This window comes from Pseudophryne corroboree, chromosome 2 (assembly GCF_028390025.1).
Source record: "Pseudophryne corroboree isolate aPseCor3 chromosome 2, aPseCor3.hap2, whole genome shotgun sequence".
In the NCBI taxonomy this organism is placed as follows: domain Eukaryota; kingdom Metazoa; phylum Chordata; class Amphibia; order Anura; family Myobatrachidae; genus Pseudophryne; species Pseudophryne corroboree.
In genome coordinates, this window is record NC_086445.1 from 784,172,544 (window position 1) to 784,187,040 (window position 14,497).

Here is a 14,497-nt window from a genome sequence, read left to right on the forward strand (position 1 = left end):
GGTCCTGTCCTCACTGACAGGCAGCACACGGCAGTGTTACAATGTAGCGCCTATGCGCTACATTGTAACCAATGATGGGAACTTTCTGCTCAGCGGTGACGTCACTTTAGGTCAACCGCAGGGCAGAAAGTTCCCATCATTGGTTACAATGTAGCGCATAGGCGCTACATTGTAACACTGCCGTGTGCTGCCTGTCAGTGAGGACAGGACCACACAGCTGATCAGGAGAGTGCTACAACGTGGCGCTCCCTGATTGGCTGAAGAAACCCACTTAGACAGAAGTCAAAGTGGGTTTCTGGCATTCGTGGAAAGGTGACCCATGTGCAAACATGGGTCCCCTTTCAGTTTGTGGTCGGGACACCGTTTTGTTTTTTTTTTCAAGTACGTGGATTACCCCTGGATTTCCCGAGGAGCCTGGACCCCTGGATCTCGTGAGTATAATTTCTTCAACAGGTACCCCTTGGATTCTACTGGAGAAGAGGACCGACCTGCGTGGGAACTTAAGGTAAGTATGTATGTATGTGTGTATGTATGTAATAAAATTATACTTTCACGGTGTGTGTGTCTTGTCTTTTTTTTGGTATTTTTTTAGTAGTAGTACTACAGGTACCAGCGGGCCCGTTTTTCCGTCGCATGCTGGTACTTGTGGTTCTCCAAGTACCAGCATGCGGGGGAGGCTTGCTGGGCCTTGTAGTACTGCTACTAAAAACAATATCTTTTCTTTTACAACAAAGGCTATCAGCCTCCCCATCCGCAGCCCATTGGATGGGGGGACAGCCTCGGGCTTCACCCCTGGCCCTTGGGTGGCTGGGGGGGGGGACCCCTTGATTGAAGGGGTCCCCACTCCCCCAGGGTACCCCGGCCAGGAGTGACTAGTTGGATTTTTGATGCCACGGCCGCAGGGCACTATATAAAAGTGACCCCCGGCTGTGGCATTATCTGTCCAGCTAGTGGAGCCCGGTGCTGGTTTTAAAAATACGGGGGACCCCTACTCTTTTTGTCCCCCGTATTTTTGGGACCAGGACCAGGCGCAGAGCCCGATGCTGGTTGCTTAAATATGGGGGAACCCCTGTCATTTTTTTTCCCATATTTCTGCAACCAGGATCGGCTCAAAGAGCCCGAGGCTGGTTATGCTTAGGAGGGGGGACCCCACGCAATTTTTTTTGAAAAAATAAGCACTTTCCCACCCCTTCCCACTGATATACATGCACGGATCTCATGGATCCGTGCATGCCTATCCAATCACGAATAAAAAAAAAAGGTCTGGTTTTTTTTAGCACTTTTTTACGAGTTGTAATTTTTCACGGCAGTGTTTGTTTGTTTTTTGCTTTGCACTTCTTAGTAAATGACCGAGATTCATACTTAAACAGCCGCGTTTTGACCGATGGTGTATTCATTCGTAATTTTTTACTTGGACTTGCAAAAAATTACGAATGCCCTCATCTCTGCCGTGATTAGTGTTTAGTAAATTACCGAGATGACACTTTGATGAAAAAACGGCATCTCGGACAAAATCGGGAGCTTAGTAAATTTCCCCCTATGAGTCAGAACTTGCCACTTTGTATTGTATCTTTACTTTAAATAATTTATATCTATTTGCTTTGGGCACATGTGGTAATTTATTCAAGGCCCATGTTTAGTTTGTATGCTGGGAGTCAATTTTCTCTTGTGCTGCTATTTCCTATTTCTCAGCTACTTCCTTTGGTAGATGACATATTTTCCTGAAGATCAGATCCAATATTTCGTCTCATGTATGAAAGACTGAGCTGACATTCCGTCTGTGATCTGGTGTCACAGTTGTAGCTCAGTTTCCTCTGTGATTCCTGGTTGTGGAGGAGTTTTTTGTGGACCAGCATATACACATGGCTAACAGATTCATAGGTTATGCAGCGTTGTCTGCTCCTTGTGTCAAACATACTGGAAGTGTTTATTCAAACTTTGCTGGTGTCATAACTTTTGGGGTTAGATTTACTAATGCTAATAAAAATTAATAGTGCCGTTGCCCATAGCAACCAATCAGATTCTAGATATAATTTCTCTATTGCATCCTAAAAAATAATAGACATTGGTTGTTATGGGCACCTCCACTTGTTTTAGACGCTGTAGTAAATCTACACTTTGGTGAGGAAAAGAAATAACTTTAATGTCACTTGGCATGTTTTAGGATAGAAAATGCTATAAATTGGGGGGCGTGGCCTAGCGGGCAGCTAAACTAGACGTGCTTCTCTTGGGCTCCCGATCTGTGCCTCTTTTGATCCCATTTTCTGGAATCCAGTTTCCCTACAGAGTTATCCCTACCTGTTCCTGATCTCCTGGGGAGTTGGGAGGAAGCTGAGGATCGAGACGGTGGAGCCGGAGGGTCCCCCCTGGGCCCTAGTAGGTTGCGGTCTCTCCCTACATGTGAAACCGGGGACTTGAGTACACGTCTGACCTGGAAAGGGGCATTGCCGGATCCGCGAAGCAGCCTTCCGTGTGCCCGACGGTTGTGTACATCTAGGAGTGCGCCCTGGAGCCTGCTGCCACTCACCGCTCCTGACAGCTGCTCGGTGAGTGGACACAGTAGCGGTATTCTCCTCTGCTGCTCAAACCAGAAGTGCGAGGCTTGGCTGTGAGCCGCGGCTCCATCTGCTCCCTAGGCTGCTTCTGCAAGCAGCTCTGTGGCGCTGGTCCTCATACACAGCCTGGTCTCTTAATATTACTGTTACTACACTCATTGTGCCCCATTATTGTTGTTGCATTACAGTGTCTTTTCTTACTCCCATTGCCTGTAATGAGTCTGCAATGCTTTCTGTATGGCATACTGTTGCTGTCATGCTGTCTGTTGTTATACCACTTGGGCTCTAAGCATTGTGCATACCCCTCAGCACTGCCTTTCTCTACCCTATCTGGGTTGCATGCACGACTGTTTAATGGTAATGGCACCTTATCCCACCTCTCCCCCACCTGCAAATGATGGGGACAGGAGTCCAATGACTGTGACACGGGAACCTCTCACATGGTGATATCTGGGGTGTAGCATCTCCGGCTCCTAGACCTGTTGCAACTTCATACATATGTGCAGTGTATTATTTTGATGGTAAGGACCAGAAAAAGTAGGCAGAAGTCTGGCGCCAATCTGCCTAGTCCCAAGACTGTACAGCCTAACCTGTTCCATTACCTAATCCCTGAAGCCGGCACGCATAGTGAAAAAGCCTGTTCCTCTCCTGATATTTCTGCTACTGATAACATCGATAACATGGCATCCTCACCTTCTGTTGGCTCTCAAATTTCCCCAGAACCTACTATGGTGGATGTTCTTTTGCACCTGAGGTCTCTTCCTACCAAAAAGGACCTTCCTACGAAAACTGACTTTCTAGACCATTAAAAAAAAAATCTGCGCCACTGTAAAAGCAGAAATTTCTGCGCTCCAAGCAGACCTGTCCCAAAATTGCTCACCGTGTCTTGGATGTAGAAGATCACTTGAGCGAAGTGGACTCTCTCCAATGACAGCTTTGCGATGTCACCCATACTCATGCCCAGGAGATAAAAGCTATCCAGCGTCGTTTAGATGATTTGGATAACAGAGGCAGGAGGTACAATCTCAGCATCCAGGGTGTTCCTGAGGATGTTCAAGGCCCAGGTATTCTGAACACGCTCACTAAAGTTTTTAACGAGATCACTGATTCGGAACCGGATAATATAATTCTCTTTGACCGTGCTCACAGGACATTACGTCCGAAAGGTCTGTCTTCTGAGGCCCCTAGAGACATCATCTGCCACCTCCATTACTATCATGTTAAGGAAGACATTCTTACAATAGCACGAAAATTAGAGGGAATTGAATTTAACGGTTCAAAGATTCAAATTTTTCCAGATTTGTCTTGGAGTACTCTACAACATCGCCGACTTCTTAAACCACTTACTGATGTTCTCAAACAAAAGTACATACGGTTTCGTTGGGGCTTCCCAGTAAGCATTCAAGTTTCTCATAAAGGATGCCAACTTCTGCTACAGTCGCCTGATGACTTGAATACCTTTTGTCCTGCTCTCTCCATTCCAGTGCTGCTGCTCAAGGATTGGCTACAGGTGCATTCACAACTAGATCCCCCTACCCTTCCCGCGCCAAGAGCATCCTGGACCCCGGTAGGAGGTCGAAAATGCGGTCCTCCCTCTCACCGTCCAGGATATGTGGCTTCTGGTACCTGATGGACTGCTACGTCTGATTGTTGGTTTCCTAAGCCTTCTCAGAGCCTAGTTTCGCAACTCTGCATATGATCTTTGTTGATTCTAGTTTACCTATGCCATAGATTCCATATTGGTAAACATGGTTCTATACCTGAAGTTGATTGACAGCACTCATGGAATGTAGGTTCCCTCATTGCGAATATAATTTCTTGTTGATTCCCTACTTTTTACCCATGAAAGGTTATTGCTTGTATTTGATGTTTTTCTGTTGGAGGTTCTGCTTTGCTTCGATAACCATTCTACCTCTTAGTGATAACATGTTACCTCAGTTTCCTGTTATGTTTTTTTCTTAGTTCCTGGGTGGTGGCCATGGCCTCCTACCTCAGTTGGTTTGATCCGCATAACACTATTTGGGCATTGGCAAAAAGGTGTCGCCCACTTGCTCCACTAGAGGACAATTTCTTTTGTTGATTACTTCCTTTGTTAATTACCCGATACTCTTGTTTTTTGTGTTTCTCTAGATTGTATACGTGCTTTCATATTGTCTTCCTTTCTTTTTCTCTGTCCTCTTCCCTATCCCATCCTGGTTGTCATGTTCTTTTTATATGGTAATTGTATGTCTTTTCAATGTGTTCACTGGGACGTCTTCCAATACATGTTCCTCCCACTTTGCATACACCACTATGGCCGCTATAACCTCAAAAACAATAAAATTATGCTCATTTAATGTTAATGGATTGAATGTCCCTGAAAAACATTTTACTTTTTTGCGAGAACTTTGGAGAGGGTGGATGTGGCTTTTATACAGGAGACACATTTTAAGCAGGATGCTGCCCCTACCCTCGGGAACCATTACTTTCCCCACAGCTTTAATAGTGGCAATCCCTCTGGTAAATCGCAAGGAGTAGCTTGTCTTCTCTCTTGAACTTTAGCTGTTTCTGATGTCTCACATCATATTTTAGTGGCAGGTAGATGTCATAATTTTAAAATGTAAGCTATATAATTAAATATATACTTTTGTGAATGTTTATTCCCCTAACCAGAACCAATGCCAATTTTTGGTTAAAGTATTGCAACGTCTGGAACCACTGGGAGAAGGCTGTTTAGTTTTAAGTGGAGACTTGAATTGGTCATTTGAACTCTTATTAGAATGTTCATATAACTCCCCTTACAGTCCTCTGAGGGACCACTGTAGGATGCGCCAACTTTTACATGATCACCAGTTGATGGATCTGTGGAGGGTACACCACCCCACAGTGACATATTACACTTTTTATTCTCCCACACATTCCACTTATTCTCATATTGCTCATTTTCTAGTTGATCATAACTGCAATTTTTTCCTAACAGCCATATAGATCAGATTACTTGGTCCGATCATGCGCCTATCTATGCTTCCATATCCTTCCCCAATGCTCCCCCCAAGCCATGGATGTGGCGGTTTAACGAAACCTTGCTTCATGATGCTCAAACAAGAGATAGCCTTCTCCATACCATTACTGATTACATTTCTCTTAATGATTTACCCAATACAGCTAAGGTAGTAATTTGGGAAGCGCATAAATGTGTTCTTAGAGGTGCGTATATGCAATTAGGCAGCCATTGTAAAATGGAAAGAGAGGCCCATGGCAAAAATCTTTTGTCACGTATTCAGGCTTTAGAATCCTCCCACAAACAATCAATTGATGGCGCAGTGTTGCATGATATTACTGAAGCTAGGTTGGCCTTTAAAAAACTTCTGCAGGAAAAATCCAAATATGATTTACAGAGATATCGCCACAAATATTACCAATGGGGTGATAAGACCAGCCATATGCTAGCCAATGCCCTGAAATCCCAACGACTGCACTCTTATGTTAGTTTGGTTTGAAACTCGGAAGGACACACTGTTCACACTTTTCCACTAATCGCCAAATCTTTCCAAAATTATTACATGAATCTTTATAACCTAAGAGAGGGCCAGACTTCGGGTGGCCTTGTCTCATCCTCTAAAGCTGTTAATGACTACCTCTCTTCTGTAGGCTATCCACAGCTAGAGGAGGAAGACTTAAGCACCCTTGAACGACCCTTTATTTTAGAAGAGTTGGATCTGGCTCTGTCAGCAACACCAAATGGCAAAAGTCCGGGACCGGATGGTTTCCCAGGGAGCTATTATAAGTCATTCAGAACCTCACTAATGCCCCTGTTCTTGATAGCTTGCAACTCAATTTTGACTGAGACAGTGTTTTCTCCCAAGTCTCTTGAGGCACATATTTCTATTATACCCAAAGAGGGGAAAGATCCCACTCAATGCTCTAGTTATCCGCCCATCTCCCTACTAAACAAGATATAAAACTCTATGCTAAAATGCTTGCTAATAGATTGAGTGGACTCCTCCCAGGCTTGATCCATGGAGACCAGGTGGGGTTAGTGAAGGGACGGGAAGCCAAAGATAATACTACAGAAATTATTGACCTTATACATCATGCCACCAATACAGGAAGATCTATGATCATTCTATCCACGGATGCAGAGAAGGCCTTCGATAGGGTCAATTGGCAGTTTATGGAGGGTCTTCTTCAGCGTTTAGGATTATTCCCGTATTGCCTTCATAGAATCCTTGCTTTGTATCGTTTTCCTTCTGCACGGGTGCTGGTGAATGGAGCTCTATCCGATTCTTTCATGATTATGAATAGCACCCGACAAGGGTGTCCTCTTTCCCCCCTTATTTTTGTTTTGTGCATGGAAGCTTTGGCGAGGTCCATCAGGTCCAATACTAACATAAAAGGTGTGTAACTTGGTGATAGTGAATATAAGTTGGCCTTGTTTGGTGACGATTTTCTTGCTATGGTATCAGCACCAATGACCGCTCTCCCAGCTCTTATGCATGAGTTTCATAGATTTAGCCAGGTGTCAGACTTTAAAATTAATTATTCAAAATCTGTTGCTATGAATATTACAACCTCTACCTCTGTAGTGTCCAGTCTTACGCACTTGTTCCCATTCTCATGGCACCCCACTCAACTTAAATATTTAGGTGTTCTGTTATACCCCAACATTGTAAACTTATTTAGACTCAATTTTTACCCGCTACTAAAAGAATTCAAGATAGACTTCCATAAGTGGTCGATGTTGAAATTGTCTTGGTTGGGCAGACTTAATATTGTCAAAATGAATATCCTCCCAAAAATTTTATATTTAATGCAAACACTTCCCATCACGATACCAGCCTCGTTTTTTAGGGAACTGCAAGGTGTGGTGGGTCGTTTAATTTGGGGATCGTCTCATCCCTGAATATCCCGAGCTACTTTGATTCAACATCGCACTAGAGGAGGCCTTCAGCTCCCCCACTTCCTTACGTACTATCATGCCATTCACTTAGCTAGAATTGTGGAAATGTCTAGATCACAGGATGTGAAACAATGGCCACTCATTGTAAGTCATGCAACTTCTGTCTCATCTAGTGTTCTCCCGTGGATCTCCAAATGTCCTCAATCTGTGCACCCTACCTTAGGGCCAACACTCCAATGCTGGGGAAAATATAGGAATCATTCCATTTTTAATTCTGGGATTCCATTGCCTACTACCGGCCCCTCGGGGTTATCAGCCTGGTCTTCTGCAGGTATATCTCACATATTCCATCAAGTTAATGACTCTGGGTTGCGCTCATTCGAGGATCTGTAGCGGACATATGGTCTTCTGTCTCACTCTTTTTGGTTCTATCTCTAACTAGACACTATGGGGTATATTTACTTAAATTCGTAATTTCCCGGCTGAGGTTAAAGATCTAACACGAATGACATCGAAAGTGTGATTTTGCAACTTTTTGAATTTATTAATACTAATTTACTAAGCTGTCGTATTTTTCTACTTCGTGTTTTGCCATGTCGATGTCATTCGTAGTTTTTTTTGTTGAATGCGGCCGATTTAGTTGATTCGCGGCCGTGTTATGTTTTTTTTACGGCTGCGTCACATTTTAGTCACGGCAGTGTTTGTCCGTTCACGGACGCTTTTTTTTCCTAAGTTTCGTTTTTGTTACTCGTCCGTGATTGGTTTGATTCGTGATGGAGGAGTGTCTGTGCACATTACTATAAAAACGCCCCAAACCGTCCGCACCTCGTGGGTTTAGCTAGTGGAGAGGAGAGAGGAAGGTGTGTTAGGAGTTTGTGAGTTTTCTGGAGATTTTGGTGGATTTGTTGTTGATTTTTGCGATTGTTGAGTGCTGTACTGTGTGTAAGTAGTCTTGTCATACTTGTTGTGTAGTTTTTTCAAAGTTTGTCTAATTTTTTGTCCTTGTTTTTTTTTTCAAGTCTATTGTAATTGTTTGTGAGTGTGTGTGTGTGTGTGTGTGTGTGTGTGTGTGTGTGTGTGTGTGTGTGTGGTGTGTGGTGTGTAGTGGTAGTGGAGGAGTGTGTTTTCTGTTTTTTTTTCTCTGTGTTATTTGTAGTTTGTCGGGATTATGTCCCAGTCAGAGGTCAGTGTGTTGGAGGAGGTGAGTGAGAGGGAGGAGGTGAGTGAGGTGGAGGAGGTTAGTGAGAGGAAGGAGGTGAGTGAGGTGGAGGAGGTTAGTGAGAGGGAGGAGGTGAGTGAGGTGGAGGAGGTTAGTGAGAGGGAGGAGGTGAGTGAGGAGGAGGGTGTCCCTGTTGCTGCGTTCTCCAGTGATAGTGATGGTGTTGTGGCTCCGCAGCCACGCACCACTACAAAGATAGGGTGCAATGTGAAGTTCAGCTATGCTGAAAACATGGCTTTGGTGCGGGAGCTGATGAGGCATCATCGGCAGTTATTTGGCCATGATGCTGCCAAGGTGTCCACACGTAGGAAGTCTGTACTGTGGGGTAAAGTCATTGCGGCAGTGAATTTTGAGGGTGTGGTGAGGCGGACTGAGGACACATGTCGCAAGCGCTTTTATGATATAAAGCGCCGGGTCAAGGCAAAGATGGCCAAGGAGGCCAAATCAGCCCGCCAAACTGGGGGTGGACCCCCCTTCCGTGCTTCTTATCGGGATTGGGAGGAGCCTGTGCGTTCCCTTATTCCACCCGAAGTGGTTGGTGCGCTTCATGTCCGGGATTCTGACCGGCCAAGGCAGGATGGTGAGTATTTGTTACAAAATTAAAAGTGTTAACATCTGTGTGTTGTCATTTGTTGTTTGTAATTTAATCCTGCTAATTATGATTGTCACTTTGTTAATTGTTACCTTGTGTTGGTGATGTCGTGAAGGCCTGGGCAACCTGTGGCTCTACAGGTGTTGGCAAACTACAAGTCCCATCATGCATTGCCTCATTTTTGTTAATATTGAATGCTACATCTGTTGCAGTGCATGCTGTTATGTGTACTTTTACTACATATTCAGAGGCCCAGCTTGTCCATAACTGGTTTTTTTTTTTAAAGTTTAAAAAAAAGCTTTATTTGCATTTCTGTTTATTGTGTGTTGTTGTGTGTTGTCCTTTATTTAAATTTATTATATGCATATTTTTTAATGAAAACATTTTTATGCAGATATTTAAGGCTAGTGTTGTATTTGTTGTTCAAAATTTGTAAGCTTAGCGTGCAATATTGTTGTTGAGTCAAGCTATGTTTTGTTTTAAAAAAACATTATAATATTGTGCATTATTTTGCTTTGAGTATGGATTAATAAGTGTAATTGATTCTTATTTAAAGGAAACACACCCAATGAAGTCATCCAGAAAAAAAATACATAAAATTGTTTACTTATCATTATGTTCCAGATGTTTACATCACAATAAGGAAATTCAGATAACAATGAGTATTCAAAGTATGTTCATAATGTTTTTTAACAATTTTCAACAGTACGCCAGAGAAGCACCACAGCCAGGCCACAGCCAACACTGCCAAGTGATGCAGATGGTGGAAATGCAGGTAAGAATTCACTGTAATCACATATTCTGCAAACACATTGAAGATCAAAATATTAATGTTTCTCTTATCACATAGGTTCTTCTTCTGCAAGCCGACCTCCACTAAGGCGACCATCACAGGGCTCGGTGAGTGTGCCTAGGAGGCCAACCAAGACACGTCGTGTTGAGGCTGAGTCTGCTGCTCCATCATCACCACCCCGGCGGCGCATCTCCGCAGTGTTGCCCCTGCCACCACAGGCAATTTTGGCAAGTCCGCAAAGTGAGGAGCCACAATCACCTCAGCTGTCTGGTGAGTAAACATAAAATATAATTGTCACTAAAAAATTAATCAGTGTGGTCTATGAATTAACCTGGATAAGGCTTAATAAATTGAAAAACCACTGATATGTGCAAGGTGTTCTATGCTGAAAAGTGTAAATCAAACATTTAAAATTCTGGTCGTCCCTGTTTGGCTTGTGCCTTTATCACCTTGCACATATAATTGGCTTTGCAAATCCTTAGGTCTTCTCCATGTTAATTCATCTGCACCACTGTTTGTGTAGTGTAGTAAAAAAAAAATTTGATTAATTTCTTATTCCAGCCAATAATCTCAAACAACAAGCACATTTTTTTTTAAATCATTTTTTAGTTTACATTTTCAGATGTGATGTTGGCCATAGCAACCATTTTTTATACAAATCTTTTTAAAAATAAATAAATAAATGTAATCTGGAATCCAAATGTTTGCCATGGCCAACATCTCCATTTCGAAACATAGGCCACCTTAAGACATTTTCCTGGTTATTTTGGTTTTAAAAATAAATTTTTGATAGTTTAAAAAGTTACACACACACAACACTGACTGGCTTTATCAATTTATGAGTGTGTAACAAACCACATTTAATGCATTGTGTGTGTATCACAAAAGGAATGGCCATACACAATCTGGAAATGCATTAATGTAAAATGGCGAAAGTTATTCGTGTTTGCAAAATAATTATGGCTTAGAGTCCGAGAACTAACAAATTTTTAATACTAATGAGTTTTGAAAATTAGAAGGCACATATGTGTTTCAAAAGGTAAGCTTCCTAGGTAATTTGAGCACACAAACTCAGAAACATTTTCAACATGAGTATTATTAAGTAAGCCATGTTTTGGACAAGTAAAGAAATATTATTTTTACTAAATAGTGGCTGTTATTAACCCCATACAGAACCACCCATCATGGTCGAGGACGCACAGCAGGAAAGTGACCAGCAGCCTACCTACACACTGCACCTGCAGCCCATCGATCCTACCCAGCCAACCCCGCAGCAGGACATAACACAAACACCCCAAACATCCGTTAGCCCCCAATTGATGCCAACAACACCCCAGCAACAAATGTCCCCTGACTTTTGGAACAGTTGGGCCACACAACAGGCACAAAACTATGCCTGCCTGAACACCCACACCCAACACCTTGCCAGTCTGCCCCATCATCTTCCTCGCATCAGTCGGAACTCAGGCAGACTGATAGTTCAGGTAGGCAGAATAGCAAATTCAATGGAACAAATGAGGGCAGACAACAGTCAAATGCTTGCCAATTTAACAAGAATCATCGATGAACAACAGCGGCAGCAACAAGCCCTAATCCAAATAATACAACACAACCAAGTGGTCCACGAAAATTTATCAAGAATTATTGCCAGCAACACTGCCACAAATAACCAACTGAATGCAAGTATACACAACCTCAGCCAAAGCATTAATGTGTTGGCATCCCAACAAGTCAGCTCAAGCTCCGGAACTACGACACCAAGCCAGACCCCAGTAACCTCCCCTGTTAGACGCTCCAGCAGAACACGGGCCACCGAACCTGGTCAATCCTCTGCACCCAGCACACAAAAAAAAAAATAAGGAAAGATGCATAAAATGTTTGTTAACAAATACATTTTTTGGTATTGTTTACCCAAAAATGCCTGTGTCCGTGCAAATAATTTTAAAATACGCAATGTGTATGGTTTAATGGGGTAATGAGTGACACTGTAAGTTAGTCAAATGACAGTATAAATGTACAGACCAGTATTTTACATTAAAAAAAAACACACCTACAATACATTGAATCACAGTGATTAGTCAAGGCTATTTGAAACTAAACAATACTTACCGGTAAAATAACGCAGAATAACTTCTTGCCTTAACTGCCTCCCTACATCTGTACTCACACTGTCACCAGATGTTTCTAACTCACCTATTTGCTGACTGTTTTCTTCATCAACATGTGGCAGATGTTGGCACAAACACAGATTATGATGAAAACAGCAGCAGAACACAATTCTAGTCACCTTTGAGGGACTATACAACAAAATCCCAGCAGATTTATCCAGACACCGAAACCTAGATTTCAGCACCCCAAAACATCTTTCTATCACATTCCGCGTAGACTTATGTGCATGATTGTAATTGTGTTCAGCAGGAGAATCAGGTTGGGACAATGGAGTAAGTAGCCAAGAGTAGCAGCCATAACCACCATCACCTGAAAGACAGATATAGCCAACATTAGTACATGTGTATTATGAACAAACACCTAAAAAAAAACCAGGAGTTTTAAGTTACCACACATACACACAACACACTTGGAACAAACCCAGCAGCCAGCCATCAGGCATTTGTCCGTCCTCAAATTTATCAAAGAGGGATGACTGACTGAGGATGAAGGAGTCATGGCAGCCGCCAGGGTAACCTGCAACCACACTCATCATTTTTTAGATTTGCATCACAAACCACCTGGACATTAGTTGATTGTCTAGAATGCCGATTGGTAAAGACATATTGCCTGCCCCTAGGTGGTCTCAGCTCAACGTGTGTGCAATCTATGGCACCCAGCACATTGGGCATGCCAGCAAGCTCATAGAAAGCTACCCTGACTGCATGCCACTGCGACTCCTGGGTAGGGAAGCAGATAGAGGCATCTATATGGGGTTCCAAGACATCCAAAACCTGAGTGGACATTAATAAATATAAGGTGAGTGTCATGATCTGTAATCAATACAATACTGTGTTCTAAGACCTAACAGAAGCAACACTTAGACATAGACGTGTATGTATATTTCAACTCACCTGATTCAAATATTTGGAAAAGGTGGGCTGGGAGATACCAATGACGTCGCCTGTCACAGCCTGGAAGCTCCCAGTAGCCATAAAGTGCAACACAGCCAGGAGTTTGTGCAGGCCTGAGACAGAGCGAGAGCGTCCTGTCTCAGGGTCTAGGTCCAGTTTGACAAGGTCATACAGACGGAAAATGTTGCTTCTATTTAGCCGAAACATCTGTATGACCCTATCATCAGACAATGCATTTAAGTTTAAACACCCCATAAAAAACCGAGGCCGGCGCAACCTCCGCGGCACCTGTACAACCTGCTGACCATGTTCACTTACCTGGCCCTGATTTCTTGAAGACTCATGGAGCAGTCTCAGGTATCCCCCAGCAACCAGAAAATCAGTAGCACACACAGCAGCAGCCATTTCAGAGTGAGAGTTATTCAAAATGTGCCTGGGACTCTTTTATAGGGCCAAACATTCAGGTATGACGAATGGATAATTGAATACACATGTAAACACGCTTATCAAAAGCAGGTCTACTTTTTTTTAGGACTTTTTTCCGATTTGTATTTTATCACGACCGCAAATGCATTTTCACGGTACACATTACAAATACGAATGGTTAGTAAATGACCGTGATTCATACCGAAACAGCCGCGTTTGGCCGAAGGTGTATTCATTTGTATTTTTTTACAATAACTACCAAATAAATACGAATGCTCTCATCACTGCCGTGATTTTTGCTTAGTAAATTCCCGAAATGACACTTTGAAGAAAAAACGTCATCTCGGTCAAAATCGGGACCTTAGTAAATATACCCCTATATCTATTCTTTTCATAATCGTAATGCCCGATGGGTCCCTACTAAATTTGAATCTCTCTGTATGGTTGAAACTCCGCCTAGGCGCTTAATCTACCAATTATATTGTATGTGTCTCGACAGCTTGGATGCCACATTGACTTCCTATGTCTTGGCCTGGCAGAGGGAAATTGGTAGAGAGTTGACGGCAGACCATTGGACATAAATACTTAATTATACTTTCCTAGTTCATCCTCCCTTCAGGTGCTAGCAACTCAATACAAACTCTTAGCTCATCGGTACAGGTGACCGGTACAAATACATTGAATATTCACGAACCTGCCAGCCAAGTGCTGGAGATGTAACCAGGAATTGGGTACTCTTCTCCACATTTGGTGGGACTGCCCATTATTGGCTAATTATTGGCAAACAATAAGGAAACTATCCAGTAAGATTACAGACCTTGTTCTGCCAGACACACCTGACTTTTGGTTATTTAATTTAATTCTTATACCCATTTCAGTTCATAGGAAATCCCTACTTAAACATTTGATGAATGCCGCAAAAGCGACGATTCCATGTTACTGGAGAGTGGTTTGGTGGTTCCAGAAAATAA